The sequence below is a fragment of the Ischnura elegans genome, chromosome 6 (genome assembly GCF_921293095.1).
Source record: "Ischnura elegans chromosome 6, ioIscEleg1.1, whole genome shotgun sequence".
NCBI classification, from domain to species: Eukaryota; Metazoa; Arthropoda; class Insecta; order Odonata; family Coenagrionidae; genus Ischnura; species Ischnura elegans.
The window spans coordinates 53,808,617-53,826,790 of NC_060251.1; positions in this window are offsets into that span (position 1 = coordinate 53,808,617).

The following is an 18,174-nucleotide window of genomic DNA, read 5'->3' on the forward strand; positions in this document are numbered from 1 at the left end:
GAGAGGCAGGGAGCTGGAGGCCGTGATTGCCGTAGATTTAATGACGCACGCTGCTTTTGTTGTGGCGACGGACCGCCTTACGATCACGCCAGCGCCACCGGATGAGAACTAATCGATTTGACGAGCCGGAGAGTACGTGCGTTATTCTTTTTTCATCCCATCTTGGATAACAAAGGGAATCTTATTGGCTCCAAAACACCTGCTTTCGATCCTCCTCGGGATGAGACTGTCCCGAGACTAAAATCCGACCGTAATTACGCATCTATTTTGTTTGGCCAATTTCTGACGCTAATGCGATAGCAAGGCATTACGGAGGCAGCGATTTGATGGGATCGGTTACGATGTGGCAACGAATTACTAAGGGAATAATTATATACGTTTCCTTTCATATTGATATAACGAAAAAAACACAGACGAGAGTCTAAGACAGTATCTCCATTTCTCTAAGAACACCCTAACTCAATTCTATGACCGCTCCAATGGAATTTATTATAATTTAATCCGTTATTCTTAGTGCTTATTCCAAAGTTTTTCAACTGAAAAAATAATTTTAAGGCTGTGAAGACCTATGTATAAAACTTATTCACTTATAGTAGTGATGGGTTATTTGAGTAATTTTGGTGTGTGAAAGGTATTAACATTTGCATAATATAAGTGAGTGCTTTTTCCATCGAGAGGTATTTTGAATGGTAGATAATTTTAAAGGGAAATCATTAATTGACCTTAGCCAAATCATGGGGATGAAGAAAATCCTGTTTGAAATTGGAGGTGAATTGTCAACGTTAGTAGGATTCGTAATTGAATAATTTGAAGTTAATGTTTTACTTTCTTGTCTGAATAGTTTATGAGTGGCATGCGTTGTACGCAAGCTTCATTTATTACTAGTCCTAAACTATGATTTGACACTTTTATACACTTCCCCTGACAACGTTAGACAGGTTTTAAATGCAGCAATAATTGACATACGAACTGACGGTAACGATTATTGCAGAACTAATACAAACCCAGGTCAATAAGTACCTCTTACGATCATGCAGTACTCATGAATTATTGAAAAAATACATTATATCGTGAAAGGTTATCAGCTTATAATGCACTTGAGTCATACCAGGAAGTGGCAGTGCACAGTGTGCTACATACAACTGCCAACACATACAGCATCATCATTTTTACCTGTTTACGACCGATAAAATATTTGATACTCTACCGAAACGTCATGCTCAAAACATCATATTTGTAACAGCGTAATGACACCTAATACACCATAATTGCCTCTCCATTTACGTGACTATGAGGTAGGAGTTATAATAAGGCTAAGAACGAAGGGGTTTTTGAGATTTATTCCATTTTGGTAGCCGCCGAGAAAGTTTAGGCTATAATTTAGAAAACGATAAAAGACGATGAAACAAATTTTGTCACTCAATGTTTAATTTAAAAAAAACTGCTTCTTTTCGATACCTTCTATAGTTTACTCAGTTGAACATTATAACTTCGATCATAAACACTTTTCGACCGAGGAGAACAGTTAAACGTAATGGATGCGAGGCTACGGCAATCAACGATGGGGTAAATAACCCCTGGTTATTACTAAATTTGGAATTTGAATTTTTTTTAGATCATCCCAAACCTCGTTCACGTAAGGAATTATAATTATACTATCCATTCGTGTAAGGTAGACTCTAATTCCAAGGATTTCCAGCAAATTAATGCGTCTTTCAACGCTGTACATATGAGTTTTATGTGCATTAACACCACAAAAATTATTCATTCATCCATTTTTGCTAAATTCCATGCTTGAAAAAATTATTTTGACTTTTTCAATTAATTTTTAAGTACACACATTGTTTACAATAGGTTCTATAGAAGGATGAACTATCTAGTCTCAATGAAGACTTTTTTACTACTGATTCCACTTTCACCGAATGGGCTGCTTTGTTCTGACTTGGATAGTTCTCTTAGCGGCTTCATATGTCTCCCTACACGCTCATAAACACCTGCTCCGGCACTTTGTCTCGCTCCACGGCGCCGATTTGATGTTTGATGGCGACTGCGTGGACTCTATTAACTCCCACCCCCCTCTCTCTTGCATCAAGAAGCGAGAGGCCTCGTCATCGAAGACGCATCCACACGCGTACACTTAACTTTTTGCGTGCCATGGACGTAATATTACGTCTTGTTAATATTTCTGAAGATTGCCATGGACGTAATGTTACGTCTTTCTATTTAATTGGCTTTGCATGCGTGAAGCCGTAATATTTCGCCCGTGGTACTTTTACAGTTTACTGCTTAGTGGTTCTGTTTTTTCAAAAATCAACCGCTCGATGGAAAAAGAGTTCACTTTATGTTTATTTGAGGACGAAAAGTCCTCTGTAGCTACCGGCATTCTTATCTTCGGCCACTTTGTGTGAAAATTCTTTGGGCCAATGAACCGTTCGCTGAGGGTTTAGCGACCCTTTTTGTCATCCAGGATTTATAATGCTTTGCTTGGAACAATGCTATTTTATGATTTACATGCTTTAAATAGTTCAAATTGAGCGTAATAAAAAATTATTTTGCATTTTATGGCGGTCCATCATATGTTGCAACTTTTTTTAATTTTCAAAAACAGTAGGTTTTCATTATTAAATTATATATGTAAAAATTAGCAAAAATGTTATTCAACTAGTTCATAAAGAAGAGCAAAGTCCATTTTTATTGAAATACACATCGATATTAATATACTTTTGATGCTAATGTTTTAAAAAAAAATTGCGAATTTAGCAAAACTGGCCGGATTTTTCAATAGGGCATAGAAATTAGTAGCCGGCACTTAAAGTGTTACGAGACTCCCTTTTATACCTCGTTAAGAGGGTTCCGCCACTACTGTATGGTACAAATCAAATACGAGAACACATCACCCCCGCAAGATCATTCTTTTTATCGAGAACCATAACCATGTCATCATCCTTAACCCTAATACGGGCAACATATTTTTCTGACGTAATCGGGCAAGGTGAGGACTCTTTTAAATTTTGCTTTTAAATTAAACTATTAAACAGTGAAAAATATTACTTTTCACATCAATTTGTACGTATTGTGCACCTTAGAATCATTTAACATAAAATTGATTATTATTTGTTTAACAAAAGTTTTACATTACTTATTAATTTCATACATAGTCAAACAGCGAGTACCTACAGTGGACTCTTTTGACTAATTGTTTCTGTTTTCACTGCATAAACCACCAAATATTTATCGTTACATGTACATAGTGGCAATTTTACATTATTTTGACAATTCAAACCAAATATTTGTGAAATGCACATTACTTTTTACATTTCGTGCAAACAGACTCACCTTGCCCGGATTTGTGGGAATTCAGGGAAAAAAATTATTTCTAAGGTACTTTGATTCCGAAAGAAATTTGAATTACTCTAATTTATAGTAAATATACCATTAGAAGAAGTGAAAATTTACAACATGCTGACATTTCATTAACATAATAAAATTCTCAAAAATGTGATGCGATGAGTCCAAGAGACTCACCTTGCCCGTATTAGGGCTAAAGTTATAAGGTATACAGGAAGAATCTGCAATACTTCAGGACGTGGTAGGGGGGACAATTTTGAGCATTTTCTATATTTTGGGTATCATTTCATAAAGATCAGGTATTTAAAATGGCCATAGAACAAACATAGCACAGTAAATATTTGCTCGCGATGGAATTGATGACATTTTTTTAAACTTAATAGCATGCGCCTTATTAGGCAACATAAATCGTGCTTACACAGGACGGACTTGGGCCTCTTCTGATTTTGAAGTGGTGACGGGAAGAGATAGATACGGAGCAATCTTGCAATACAAGCCATACTCAGCCTAGAAATTATACGGAGGACACCAAGGACAAGCTCAGAAGCAGACAGAGACTGATAATCATGAAAGTAATTGTATAAACATGCAAATATTAATGGAAATAAAATGCAGGGTGTTTCAGGAGGAATCTGCAATACTTCATGAGAGACCCTTATACGCATTTTTTGTCATTGGAACATGGGGTCGCAACTCCTTAGTTACCGAGTTATGGCAACGCAAACATTTTGATGGATGCACTTTGCAGTTACCATGGAAACGCAGCATTGCGTTCTGTGCAGTGATGAAAGGTATTGGAACCTTGTTCTGATTGTGCTTGAGATATGTTTGGTTCATTTTATGCTATCCATAAAGAGAATGGTAGCTTAATTTTGCAATTGAGTCCGGATAACCGTTAACATTTCAACTAATGAGGCGGTTAGCTACAACAATGGAAGATTGACGCAGGGGAGGAACTGAAAATGAATGGATTCACCGCAATATTTGAGTTCACAGTATTGTACAGGGTGTTTCAGAAAGAATGCGCAATACTTCAGTAGGTGGTAGAAGAGACGATTTTGAGCATTTTTTGACCATAAACATGGGGTCGCAATTCCTTAGTTGCTGAGCTATAAAATTACGCAAACATTTTTGAATGCAGTTTTCAATTATCATGAAAACGGTTCATCTTGGTTATAAAGCCTTATCGAAAATTAATTTAATACTTTGGATTTTTTGAAGACATTAAAGAATAAAGTTTGGAGGAAAATGTACTCATCTCATCAATCGTTTAATTAATCTCTGATATCCTCCTGAAACACCCTTCTTAGTTAGCATCCTTATCAACAATTCAGTCGATTTTCATGACATTTTGTATCCAATAATTTCACAAAAATTCATTTCTTATTCGCAACTGAACGTCATCATCCTAGATTTAACAAAAAGTTGAGATTTCCATGCCCTTGCTCTGAAATTAGCGCACATAATTCTACTCTCTCTTTTGGTGACCCATACATGGTGAAAAATGAAATGATTAGGCATCTGACTACCTTTCCTCATGAGTTATTAGCATATAAGTGCAGAAACTGAAGCTAAATAAGTCAGCTGAATGAAAACGAGACACTGTCAGTGCAAGCCGCTTGAAACATTGTAAACTCAAAAACGTATGCATTAGCATTTCTACATTCTAAGCACCGTTCTCAATTTGAAGAGGATAACACATTATCTGGTACCTAATGGTATTTAAAATTATCATGTGCATTTTTCCGTGTGATTATTCTAACTTCTTAATACCTTATTCCTACCTTGTCTTATTTTTGCAATTAACAAAAATGTTTTTTAATTAAATTTTATACGTGTAACTAAAGTCGATTTCATAATGCCCTTATGCCAAGATCATAACTGTAATAAACCAAATTCAGTAAGCCTGCGTACTGTAACAGCATAATTTGAAGAGGATATCAAATTATCGGGTACTTAGCGGTATTTAAAATAATTAATGGATTTTTCCTATATTATTCTAACTTCTTTACACCATTTTTGAAACTAACGAAATTTTCAAAATTAAATTTTACATGTGTAATTCAAGCTGTATTGTCAATTGAGTGGGGATGTAACATGAAGGAATAGGAGGCTGCCCGAATACTTCTTAAGTACTCTATGGAAAACTATCTTGATCGGTGTAATATTTTAATAAAAACAAAAAACTAAAGTCGACGCTATAATCCCCTTATGCCAAGATTTCTATAATAAATAATACAAATTGGATAAGTCCGTGCGAGAAGAAAAGAATAGAATACCACCACATCTCAACTCACACACGCACCCACGACTCCACCTTGCTAGCCAACCTCACCTCCACATCCCATTGCCCTTAACTCATCTCCGAGGAACGAGCGATGCATTTGTCTATTTACGCGTGATGAATGCCTCCGCGCATGAATACGAGATGTTCCACCTCCACCTTCTTTCCCCTGTCTCGCGCTGTACTTTGAATACAGATTGCTATTGGTGTGCGTTAACGCGCTGGGTGTATGGGGACTTTATTGGTCAGCCCCATCGCTCGCGCGCACTCGGTTGTATCATATTCACGTCGATCGCACATGGAAACGCGGTGGTGAGGGGAAACCCGTGGATACCTCCTCTTAAGACTCGGGAGGAACATGGTGAGCTTTTAAGAGAGTTGGGATGTGGGATGTTGGGATCCTCGTAAATGCCGTTTTAAGAGTTGGAACGTGAGATGAATTCGCAGTTATGGTGGATCAAAAAAGGAGCCTTAAGATAATTCTGTCCGTCTGTCCCCCCTTCCCCCGCATGTCTATCGACTTAATGAACGCCTGTTGACAGAGCGACCGAGCGGTGGGGAGGAAAAAGAGCCAATTCGCTTATTTTTCTTTCCGTATACCTATCATATTGTTTGTGACGCGGTGCGACAGAGGAATAATTTCGCCGGCGCTGACAGAAGGAGTGGCGAAGTTAGGGAGATAGGTTTTGATTGATTATGCATCCCAAGAACATCGATGGAATCCCACAGTATTGTGTTGCAGCCAAAACATTGACTCAAATCCCCGTACATTGGCGCTGGGGGCTGAGAGAACAATTTTTGGGTGCATTTGTTCATTTCAATTTGCCCATCCTGAGAGCCGCTGCCGACCGATCTTGGCTGCCTGAGCTGGGGTATCTACCGATTCGATCGATGGAATTTTCTTATTCATAGGAAAATCCACTAGGATTGGTAGAACATTAATAGCTTACGCTTGGTTCCGCTATTTAGTAGGGCCTCCTTCGCTTCTATAGCGTTGGGGTGTTTTTCCCACGTCCCCTCCCTTCCGCTCCTATCCCTTCCCAGAGGCGTCGGCGGGCTCCCATCGCGGCGGCGCCTCTATCCTTTTTCCTTCCTCTCCAGCCCCTCCCCGGGTGATCGGGTGTATAAGTCACGGGTTTGGTTCCCGGCCCCGGTGCGTTGTACCCTTAAGAGGGTTCACCTAGAACCCTCATAGTCTCTGTGAACAGAGTCGACATTTTGGACATTGAAACTGCTGGAGACCAATACGGTTCCGCTGGTGTGGTGGGTACAGTGTCATGCCATGGACAATGGGTTCCACGGATCAAATCTTGTTGACGGATTAAGGGTTTTGGACAAAAAATATAGACGTTTTTATAATTCATTGTCTCCGCCTGAGCTGGGGCGTACACAAAACTCATATAAATCAAACCAATCCGAAGTAAACACTGTTTACTGTATAGCGCCATCTTCAGTAGAGAAAATATGATATGACAGAGTATTTTATCATGGACCATGAATAAATATAACGACAATAGGAGGAGCTGAAAATATTTTCTAGCATAAAGCACGATAAAACTCGATGGCCTGTATAGTATTCTAGTATACATCTCTTTAATCCACTGCATCAAGTCGGCCAGCACTAAGATTTGTTCAAAACCTCTCAATAAGGATAAATAAACAGAGGTGTTATTGAGGTACTATAAAACAGATAGGAACACAGTTTAGAAAATCATCCACTTCCTACTGACAACGAGAACACAGTCTATGAAACCGTGCTGGATATAATCACAGCGGTGGGTATATGGAAAGCTGTATTCCAGCAACATGTAATGGAATTTCATTTTGAAGGAACTCTACATTTTGCCGCACATCATTTAATGATGGATTGCGTCTTCAAATCCAAAATCCCTGAGGTATCCCAAAAAATCCCATTCAACTGCGAGGGTCCTCAGGAAAGTAACTGGCCCTCCTTAACTATTCATTGATTAGCTTTATATGTTGGGATTCTTTTTCACACATTCAGTGAATTATTTACTTTAGATTCATCATTTGGATTATAATATGGCATAAAAAATATTTTTATCAACACTCGCGCACTTGCAGATGAGCGAATTCACTGAATTCATGGGATGTGAAATTTGTATAACCTGGGACTTTTTCTGGATGCGGAATGAAAGAGGAATGGGTAGAATAAGTATTTTGCAACCATTTTAATTTTACCCGGCCAGATTAAACACGTCACTTGGGGTGCCGTATAACGAATGCAATTAACGACACGATACCTGGAGAAAATGTACAGAATTCCATTTGCAAAATTCAAATAAAATAGTTTGACATACAAAAACATTAATATTAATACAACTGAACTTTTGATGCCATCACATCATCAGTGCGTGTTATTATTTAGTAAATTCTTTACATCGTCCACTCATTTGAATGTATTTTGCTTGGCTGATGATGAATGTTGCGCATAGCAACTTGCCTAAAATTAAAATATCTGCAAATGTAGCATTCCTCGTCTTTACCTGTGGTTGGAATAAAAAAATTCATTAAAATTACTACTTTAACCAAAACCTTAAATACACAATAAACCCTTTTGCAACAGAAACAAAAAAAGAGTGAAGCCAGAGCATGAAAATTGAAACGCCCATGATATTTAGAGCTAATGCTTGTCATAGCATCTAAATTATGTTTTCAAAAACTTCCGCAACCAACGTCTTCGTTAATGAAAAAATAATGAGCTAAGAAATCACGATATGTGAATGAGTATCACCCTTAGTTTCTAATGAAAGCCCGTGGTCAAGATAATAGGCAATTAATACGCACCCGAGAGCAAAGATTATTCCTCGATGGCTCCTTAAACTCAAGAAGACTCACCATAAAATGAAGTATTTCGATAGCCGAATACATACGAGGCCTCACAATAAACCTGCACAGTACCCTTGCTTATGCGCACTAACATCGTAGTGGTCACGAATATACAATGGAAACGTAAAAATGCCATAATGAAGAGCCATAATCAAATTCACTGTAAGCGAGGGTGGTTGCACCAATTCCTTCCGTCCTATTTGAAATTTGTGGTGCTCAGAGGTCATATTCGACCGGGAACGTTTAATGGGAACGTTTCAGCTAGAAGAAAGTGGAAAAGCCGAGGAATGCGAATGAAATGCTACCACGAATGGCACTGAAGTCGGTAGGGAGATGAAAATGAGAGACGTGCAAACGATAAATTTACCGTGATGGGCATGCATAAGTTTGATAAATGAATGTACTGCTGGAAAAACAAAAATCTATGGAAATTCTAGAAATAAAATTGTTTATCAATGCCTATTAAATGATTCGAGCAACAAAGTAAAATAATTTTGAAGATGGCAAAAAGTCAAGCAAAATAGAAAATTGTTAAATTAAAGACGACCCGAGCAAGGTATAAACTTACAATCAATCCAATTAAAAGAGTGCAAGATGGAACTGCATTTTAATACTATTCTAGCAAGGATAGTGGAAGTTTATTTGACGAATGATTATAGGAATTGAGTCTGGTCTCAGTGGTATTTATTAGTGATAGTTATTCAACCCTACGCTACGTCTCGGGCTGAAAACTGGTATGGGTGGATTCATAGTTTTTGGATAATCTTTATTCATACCTTGGGTGTTAGGTATTGGTTTCTTCAAAGTCAGCACTGTGTTCGTTGAGTAATAAGGTAAACCGTGGTCATCTTTGCGCCTACCATTGACAGGAAAACAAAGCAGACGCCATATTAATCTCCAAATCATAGAGTCATGTAGAGTATTCATGCTCCAATTTTCCCTTTCTTTCCCTTAATGCCACAATGGAGACCTCACACATCTTTTACTCATAAAAATATCAGTAGTAGCATCGAGTTACTATTGAAAGGTTGATCATAGTGCTTCTTTCCTAATGCTGTGACATAGACAACAATGCATCAATCGGTTGGCAGGCAAGAGATGAAATGCATTTAGTTGCTTTTATGATTTTTGTGTAGCCAACATAATCCAAAAGAAATAATTGCATTAAATATAACAGTATTTAAGAGAAGTATTTACTTTTAGGAATCGGATGCAACAAAACTGGAGGTACTGGGTTTCCCTCACATGAATCCACATTGGCGGATCAGAAACATGGGTCTTTTGAAAGCCTTGTCACAGACGAATAGAAGAATTCGAGATTTGGTGTTAGTAGAGGGTGCTAAAGATAGTATGACCGGATAAGATATCCTTAATAAAAGGATAAGCATTAGGCACTTTAGACAGTTTCCACTTTTAACATCGAAACCCCATTTTAATAAAATATTATGGATTTTGGGAAGGAATTACCAGTGGTGGTCATTATGAACAAGAAAAAATGTATTAATAAGTCTTCTCCGTAAACTATGGCTACAACGCGCACTCGAATTCAATGTGATCCATTCGCACGACATGAAAGATACATAAAAATGGCAATGAATACGGCAAAGAGATGAACTGAGGTATAAAATTACTCTGAATATGAATAACAAAGTTCTGCTTTTCCAATCTCGTATTTTTATTACATATCTTCCTATGGGAAGATGAAATAAATCATTTCAATGTTCAAGCTGCTTAGTTCACTCACCACACGCAATAATTTCCAATAGCTATCACGCTTTCTAGTTCGTTCTCTGAGATAAGTGATCAAAATTTAGATGGTATCTCACATGAATAAGGTCCACAGATGCCAAGGAATCTAAACAGCCACTCGTGCCGTAGAGAATAAATTAACCAAGCGGCGTTGGCACACTCACTGACGGATAAACAAAAATATCCTAGAGAGCGCATTGAAATCTCCTAGCCCTATTTCACTCGTCAGTCGCCGTACATCACGTGAGCAATGCGAAAACATGAGCTTACCATCCCGGCGAGTGAATCTCTTCTCTAAGGGTCATCGCCACGTGCGTTATGCTACCTCCTCGAGAAGTCGACGGAAGAAGACTCGGTACGGGGTGGTGATTCCCGTTACTACCGGTAGGCGCTGCTGTACGACACGAGAATGCGCCCTCTCCGGAAGGCCGAAACTGCTGCTTTGCAGTAGTGAGGGCATTCATTCACGATGAACTCCTTACTCTTAAGGTAAAAAGGTACACGCACACAACAGTCTCCCCCGACAAGTTATCTCCACAATCTTTCCCGCATTACTCAGAGCTGATTATTATCACGAGGAGATGAAAAGAACATAGTCACTGGCAAGCAATTTCTACTGGAAATAGTTCAGGCATGATTTCTGAAGCAATTATTGGAAATTTATTCTCTTTGGCGTTTCTCTGAAATTGTCCTCCAATTACCAAGAAAGGAGCTGCAAAACTGGAATTGCGAAACCAGCTCCATGGTCCAAAAGTCAAATACTCATACAATGCGTCCAAAGACGTCCTGATCGATTTACAAATACATTATTCTCTTTCCACATTCATGCAGACTGAGTCAAAAACACCTCCTATTTGTCATGAATTAAAACGAACTTTGTTTGCTGGAAGTTAAATAAAATACCGGATAACGCCTTCGGAACCCCAAAGCATAAATCCATCTTTGAGCGAGGTGTCTCAAGGAAAGGAATTGGTCCCACTACCTTGAACCTTTGTCATTCGCTCGCCTGGAACTCACTATGGGCTGAGCTCTGCCCTTGCCATTTCAAATCAACGTAGGAACGGTAACGAAATTATGTAAAATTTTCGGGACACAACAGACAAAACCACGATCGTTTTCTAGCACAGGGTCATGGCCAGATGACGGCAGACGCTTAGACCACCAACGTGTACGGAAGTCAGATCGTTCCCAAGGAGTTCAATTGGCAGTCATGAGACGCCGGAACACCTAAACAGGAATGAGAAGATCATGATGAGGTGCTGAATGGAAAAGAGGAAACTGACGCCTTGAACAATGTATAACGAGGTTTACATTCGCAATCACATAAAATAAGGCGAACATATATAAGATAACATTCCTGATTTCTGCGAGTTATCTTGTCTGCACCAATCCTATAGCGAGGAATATTGTAGGTAAAGCAGATGGCGTCAAACGCAGTCATATAAAAGTTTTTTTCACGGAAATTTGAAACAAGTTATCGTTTTGTAAAAACAATAAATGCTAGAATTAATGCAAACTCAATTTCATTAAAACTAAAGTAATAGTTCAATTTGGAAAATGATAGTAAAAAATTTTAATGTGTTAGAAATAATCGGCGGTCATCACCAAGCATAAAAATGCCTATTTTATCATTAGTTCAAGGAAAAGTTCTGAAGCCTTTATTGATGGTACCTAGGTCCCCTTTGTATAGTATTCAGCGTCAGAATCCCATTTCAATGTCCGGATTCAAAGCTTTATTGTGACTTTTCAATTATTATTAATTATTTCAATATTTTATTATTATTATTATTTCAATTATTATCTAATTTTCAATTTCAATTATTCAAAGCTTTATTATGATGATATTCAATTTGCAAAATCAATTGAAAGTTATGAGTCTCTGGAAAATAAAAAGACGACTGGAATAAACGAGATAGTGTTTATTGGAATCACAGGAGATCTGATACCGAGGAAATATCATTATAGGATTTATTTTCACTGTTAACTGAAATTAAAGGCAATGAAATTCGTTAATTCCCGCATGTTGACAATGCCAAATTCAAACTGTCCAAAAAAAGCAAATGAAGCTTTACCTCCCCCTTTTAGAGTAAATTACCGGTACGCCTCAGCCCATTTCCTATCGAGGAAGTGGGCCTTTAGAACATCGTAGCCAGGGAAAAATGGGAATGGGTGAACTATGATAATTTTGACACTCACTCTGTGGGATATTGAGGGTGTGACTGGGATGAGGGGGGAAATGCTACTTTTTATTGGTACGAGCGTGGACACTGCCGTAGGATACATCCTCGTAAACGAAACATTTGAATTTTGCCGAACCAATAGGTATGGGAATTCGTTTTTCCCCAGCACAAAACAGGACTTTAATAAATTCTACGCGTAATTTTGTTGGATCATTACCTTATTACGAGTAAACGGCTGAGGTCCTAACACTAGGGCGGATCGGAAAAATCGATTTTTTTCAAATCCATCTGGCCCAATGAAAAAAAGTTGTGGGACCGATCAAAAATAAGGCCTGAAAAATGTGAGACCTCTAGGTGAACCCCTGACCCTCGCTCAAATGCAATTAAGGGGGGGAGGGTCAAGATTCGAAAAATGTAATATTTTATGGTCATTTCCTATAGATTTTGCCGAGTTACTGCCCTTATAGGGCCAAAATTTCATGCATTTGGACGTATCTGCCACCGTTTAGCCACAAAATGCCTAATTTGAGTCCGCGTCCGCGAAGAAAATATTCCAACGCCCACGCAGCGTCGCGGATACAAGAGCCGCATGCCGATCCCCTCCCCTCCCCGCTCGCTTCTACCCCTCCCACGCTTCCAATACGGCAAAATTCATTCCGCGTATGCTGCTAGGAGGTCGTTTATCTTTGATAATATAAATAGGAAGATGGTAGAAGGTAATAAAGGAAGCTTAGTGAGACGACTTGTCCCTTATTAGGCGCCTCGTCGGGGTTAAACAAATCGATGTTACCAACTTTTAGAGAAGTGATGGAATAGTTTTAGATCCGAGAACGCAGGAAAGGAGCCTACGGTCCATGAAAAGGCCTCTCGAGTGGCTATAAAGGTGTGCGAACTATGGTGACGCTTCGCTTCCATTATGTGTGTGACTAAATGGATTTAGCGATGCAACAGGAAGTACTAAAACTTACGGAAAATGGGAATAGGCCAAAAGTAGGGTTTTTGCTGAAGTACAAAACTCAAGCACTATTGACAGAACATTTGAAATTATGCGATATTTTTGCGAGTAAGTGCAATAAGGAGCATAATGTACTCCCCAATGAAGAAGTATGTTGAGAGACCAGCGGACGAAACTAAAGATGATGCCTGCTGGATTGAGTCCTAAAGAAACTCGACAACTGAGGGAAAAAAAAGAGAATCGTCGGAGAGCGTTGAGTCGACATCGTCAATTCTTGTATGGGAAAATAGAATCAAAAATTTTCTTCATCAATTCATCCGAAGAAAATTAAACTTAAGAGAAATCATCCGATTTTTATCTCTACGTTCCTCATCAAATAAATATTCAGGACTAAACTCAAACGGGAACTTCTGCGTGGAAAATGCGTCTACCAAATGTCATAGAGGTATATGCAAGAACCAAGAAACAGCAATGATCGTCCCCGCAACTTTAGTTGATGCAAAAATCATAACTTCGTGAGAAACATCCAAGATAGTTTGCAAGAATTACTTACGTAGACAGAAAAAGATGCTAATTATTGTGAATACGAAAAGAGAGGTATCAAAGGGTGTCATCAAAGGAATACATTTTTATGGAGTGAAAGACTATACTTTAGTCTGATGAAAAAAGGCAAGAGCACTTATCAATCCAAGTTTAAAGGGGAATGGGTGATGTTAGTTGAAGAAACAGGGTCCCACTTTTGGGTTTGCCTCCCCCGTCGGAGGATTAGCAAAAGTTATAAAATCTGCGATTCTCGATTCCTTTCCGAGTGAAAATTAGATACTCAAAAATAAAAAGGATTTGAAGGCGATGGTGAATACCGCCCAAAAAGGAGGCATCATCCCTATGCTACATGCATAATTCCTACATCCCTTGCTATGTAGGTAAACTCTTCTCGGGATTCCCACCGGGTTAATTTTTCCATAATGGCAAACGTTTCAAGCTCCGACTCGGGGCTCATCATCAGGGATAAATTTCGTTGAATGTCGAGAAGAGTTTACCCACATCATTCGCCGGGAAAGCATCAAATCATATTTCATCCCTTACAGAGGTCTATTTACTAATTGCACTAAGTTGACTTAGATTTGCGACATAAACATTGGGAGGGCAATCTAAGGACCGACTTTGCATTGTTGCAAGTATGCGTTTGGCGGCCGATCCGAGATTTTTTTAAGTGCTGGATTTTAATATCAACTTTAATGACTACTCGCTGATGACATATTGGAGAGAGACCACAGTACCTCCGGCTACATCTGACCTTAGTGCTGTGGATTTTCAAAAATCTATTGATGAACGTTCAAATTTGAATTTAAATATTTCTTTTTATTATACATACGGACGAGAGATTCGTGAAGAAATTCACCAACACTTTGTTGACAACAGCGAAAGACGAGGAATGACACTGACATAAGAAATACAGATTGGAAAGCAGGTAATTGAAAAATTCTTTCGTGATTATTCCTCCACAGACAATACTGAAACATTAAATATTTAGACTAACGAAGTAAGACGCACTTGGTGTGAATTTTGGTGCATTTGGCGCGTGGGAGAGGCTTGAGGGGAGGGGACGCGAGCGGCTTTGGCCCAAAATTAATCAAATCTGTCGGACAAAGCCGAAATTAAAGCGCATATCCGAAGTTAGCACACCTTTATAGCCACTCCTATAGTTTCGTCCAATGGTCTCTCAACATACTTCTTCATTGGGGAGTACATTATGCTCCTTATTGCACTTACTCGCAAAAATATCGCATAATTTCAAATGTTCTGTCAATAGTGCTTGAGTTTTGTACTTCAGCAAAAACCCTACTTTTGGCCTATTCCCATTTTCCGTAAGTTTTAGTACTTCCTGTTGCATCGCTAAATCCATTTAGTCACACACATAATGGAAGCGAAGCGTCACCATAGTTCGCACACCTTTATAGCCACTCGAGAGGCCTTTTCATGGACCGTAGGCTCCTTTCCTGCGTTCTCGGATCTAAAACTATTCCATCACTTCTCTAAAAGTTGGTAACATCGATTTGTTTAACCCCGACGAGGCGCCTAATAAGGGACAAGTCGTCTCACTAAGCTTCCTTTATTACCTTCTACCATCTTCCTATTTATATTATCAAAGATAAACGACCTCCTAGCAGCATACGCGGAATGAATTTTGCCGTATTGGAAGCGTGGGAGGGGTAGAAGCGAGCGGGGAGGGGAGGGGATCGGCATGCGGCTCTTGTATCCGCGACGCTGCGTGGGCGTTGGAATATTTTCTTCGCGGACGCGGACTCAAATTAGGCATTTTGTGGCTAAACGGTGGCAGATACGTCCAAATGCATGAAATTTTGGCCCTATAAGGGCAGTAACTCGGCAAAATCTATAGGAAATGACCATAAAATATTACATTTTTCGAATCTTGACCCTCCCCCCCTTAATTGCATTTGAGCGAGGGTCAGGGGTTCACCTAGAGGTCTCACATTTTTCAGGCCTTATTTTTGATCGGTCCCACAACTTTTTTTCATTGGGCCAGATGGATTTGAAAAAAATCGATTTTTCCGATCCGCCCTACCTAACACCCTTCGCCACACGCCTATTTAGGCGGCTTGCGGTGTACCGTGTAGATGTAGATAAAACTTGAGTTTTTGATTATATATTACACCTAAGCAGTGATTCGCTCCCAAGGTTAAATGTCCGACTTAGATTCTACCGATTTGATCGATAGATTTTTCTTCCTCATAGGAAAATCTACTAAAATTGGTAGTATATTAATTGCGTATTGCTTGGTTTCGCTAATAGTAGGACCTGCCCGCCTTTGTGACGGTGCAGGATTCCTCGTCCCGTCCTTCCTTCCCCGTCCTTTCCTTGGAGGCGTCGTCGGGCTCCTATCGCGGCGGCGCCTCCTTCCTTGCTCCTTCCAGTCCTCCCCCTTCTGCGGTGCAGAGGTGATAAGCTAACGCTTCAGACCTCGGCCCAGGAGAGTAACCCCGCGAGCCCGCCCAAGGAGTTCGTATCCATTGTCCGACTTAGATGAAATGAGTGAGACTTTTTCTTTAGTTTTAATGTACACGCGTGTGGCCATTAGCGCAGGAAAAAATCCGTCTATACCGCAGCGTACTCGAGTCTTACGCAGAAATTTCATCTGCATCTAAAAACTACCTCGCATCCCGCCTAAATATGCGTAAGGCGGGCCAGCCGGTAGCAAGATATTGAAATATGGAACGCGCTGGAGATATTTGACTACTGGATCCAATGTAGCACTTATTATGGTCTTGTTCGGTGGGAAACAAATCCCTATACCCATCCGTGCGGAAAATTACGTACTTCACTAATTTTATCGTTCTTGTGGCACCTGTAAAAATTGCAATGTTCCAAGATGATATTCTCCACATCGCATTGCTCTGAAACATATATATTCTCAATTAATCAAGCAATCTAAGCCCTGTACGTAATCTCCGAGCCTCAAGCGGCTCCCAGAACAATTCGTGTAAAAGATGTGTTACGTTTTATTTTTCGATCATCGCATTTTTCTATGAATCCCGCAGCTTTTCTTAGCATGAAACCGACACAAGTTCACCGAAAAAAGTTCACGGATAAAGTCTTCCTGCCCGAGATCCCATACATACAAATGTACACGCTCACTCGCACCATATTGTACATGGTTATTCTTCCATTTCCTCCTTTTATTTATCAAATTTCACCTGCTCCGTACGAGTGTGGTCCATGCAGAGGATAATAAATATCCCGGTAAACCTGAATGATCTGAGTGCGTGCTGGTGGCTAACGCAGATTTTTTTTCTGTTAAGTGATTGAGCGTATTCCTGTTTATATCTTCATCCTGATTTTACTTTTGCTGATTTTCACATTGATATATTTGACTTCCTTCCACTTCACTCAATCTCATTCATTCATTCAATCCCTCAACTAACCCGCTTAAGAGAGGGAGTCTTCGGGAACTGACTTAACTACTGCTCACAGCTCTGCATACGTTTTTACATTAAATGAAAATAACAAAACTCAAGCCAGATAATCGTGCCAGTTTTAGAATTAAAATAAATTAACGGCTCACATCCTCATTGCATAATCCTGAAAATTCAACATCTGTCAACTCCATTCATCGGTTACCTTCTGACACGGCCACTTTTCACCAACCCTTTTGCTGGCCGCTAAGACAGATTACAATCTATTCTTTGTGATATCAAGCCTTTCCAAACAGCGCGCGACGAAAAGATTTTTGAATGCGCCGTCCCAAACTCGGAGTGGGAGGAGGAGGTGGTCGCGCGAGGAGCCAGACGGGGAGACATTCATGCCTGCAACCATTCCCACCTTTCGCTCTTTTATTCATTTGTTTCTTTCTTTTTTGCCACCCAGCGCAACAGACTCTCGTGTCCACTCACCTCAAGCTCCCTCTGGTCATTCTCACTTTCCTCGGGAGGGAAAAAGTGAAGGAGCCAAACAGCCCACACGGCTCCTCTTTACCCACGCCTCCTCCCTCCTCAACGACTACCCCTTTCCTCCACCTCACACCCGTGGGAGATTTGTATTCGCCGCCGGTTGTTTTGGCTTATTCAGCGCCACATTCGGAAGCGGTCTTTTTTCCACGATTTAGCATTTTATTCCAGACGAAGCGTGGGGACGCCAGGAGGTGGACAAAACGGCCGTGGAATCGCAAGGCGCCTCTCTTGCCCCGCGTGCGAGACAGGAGACGATACGCTCACTCAAGCCATCCTTCGTCCTCCCACCGCCCTGCAATAGGATTCCCAGACCGTCGTACTTTTCCCCCCCTCTGAATT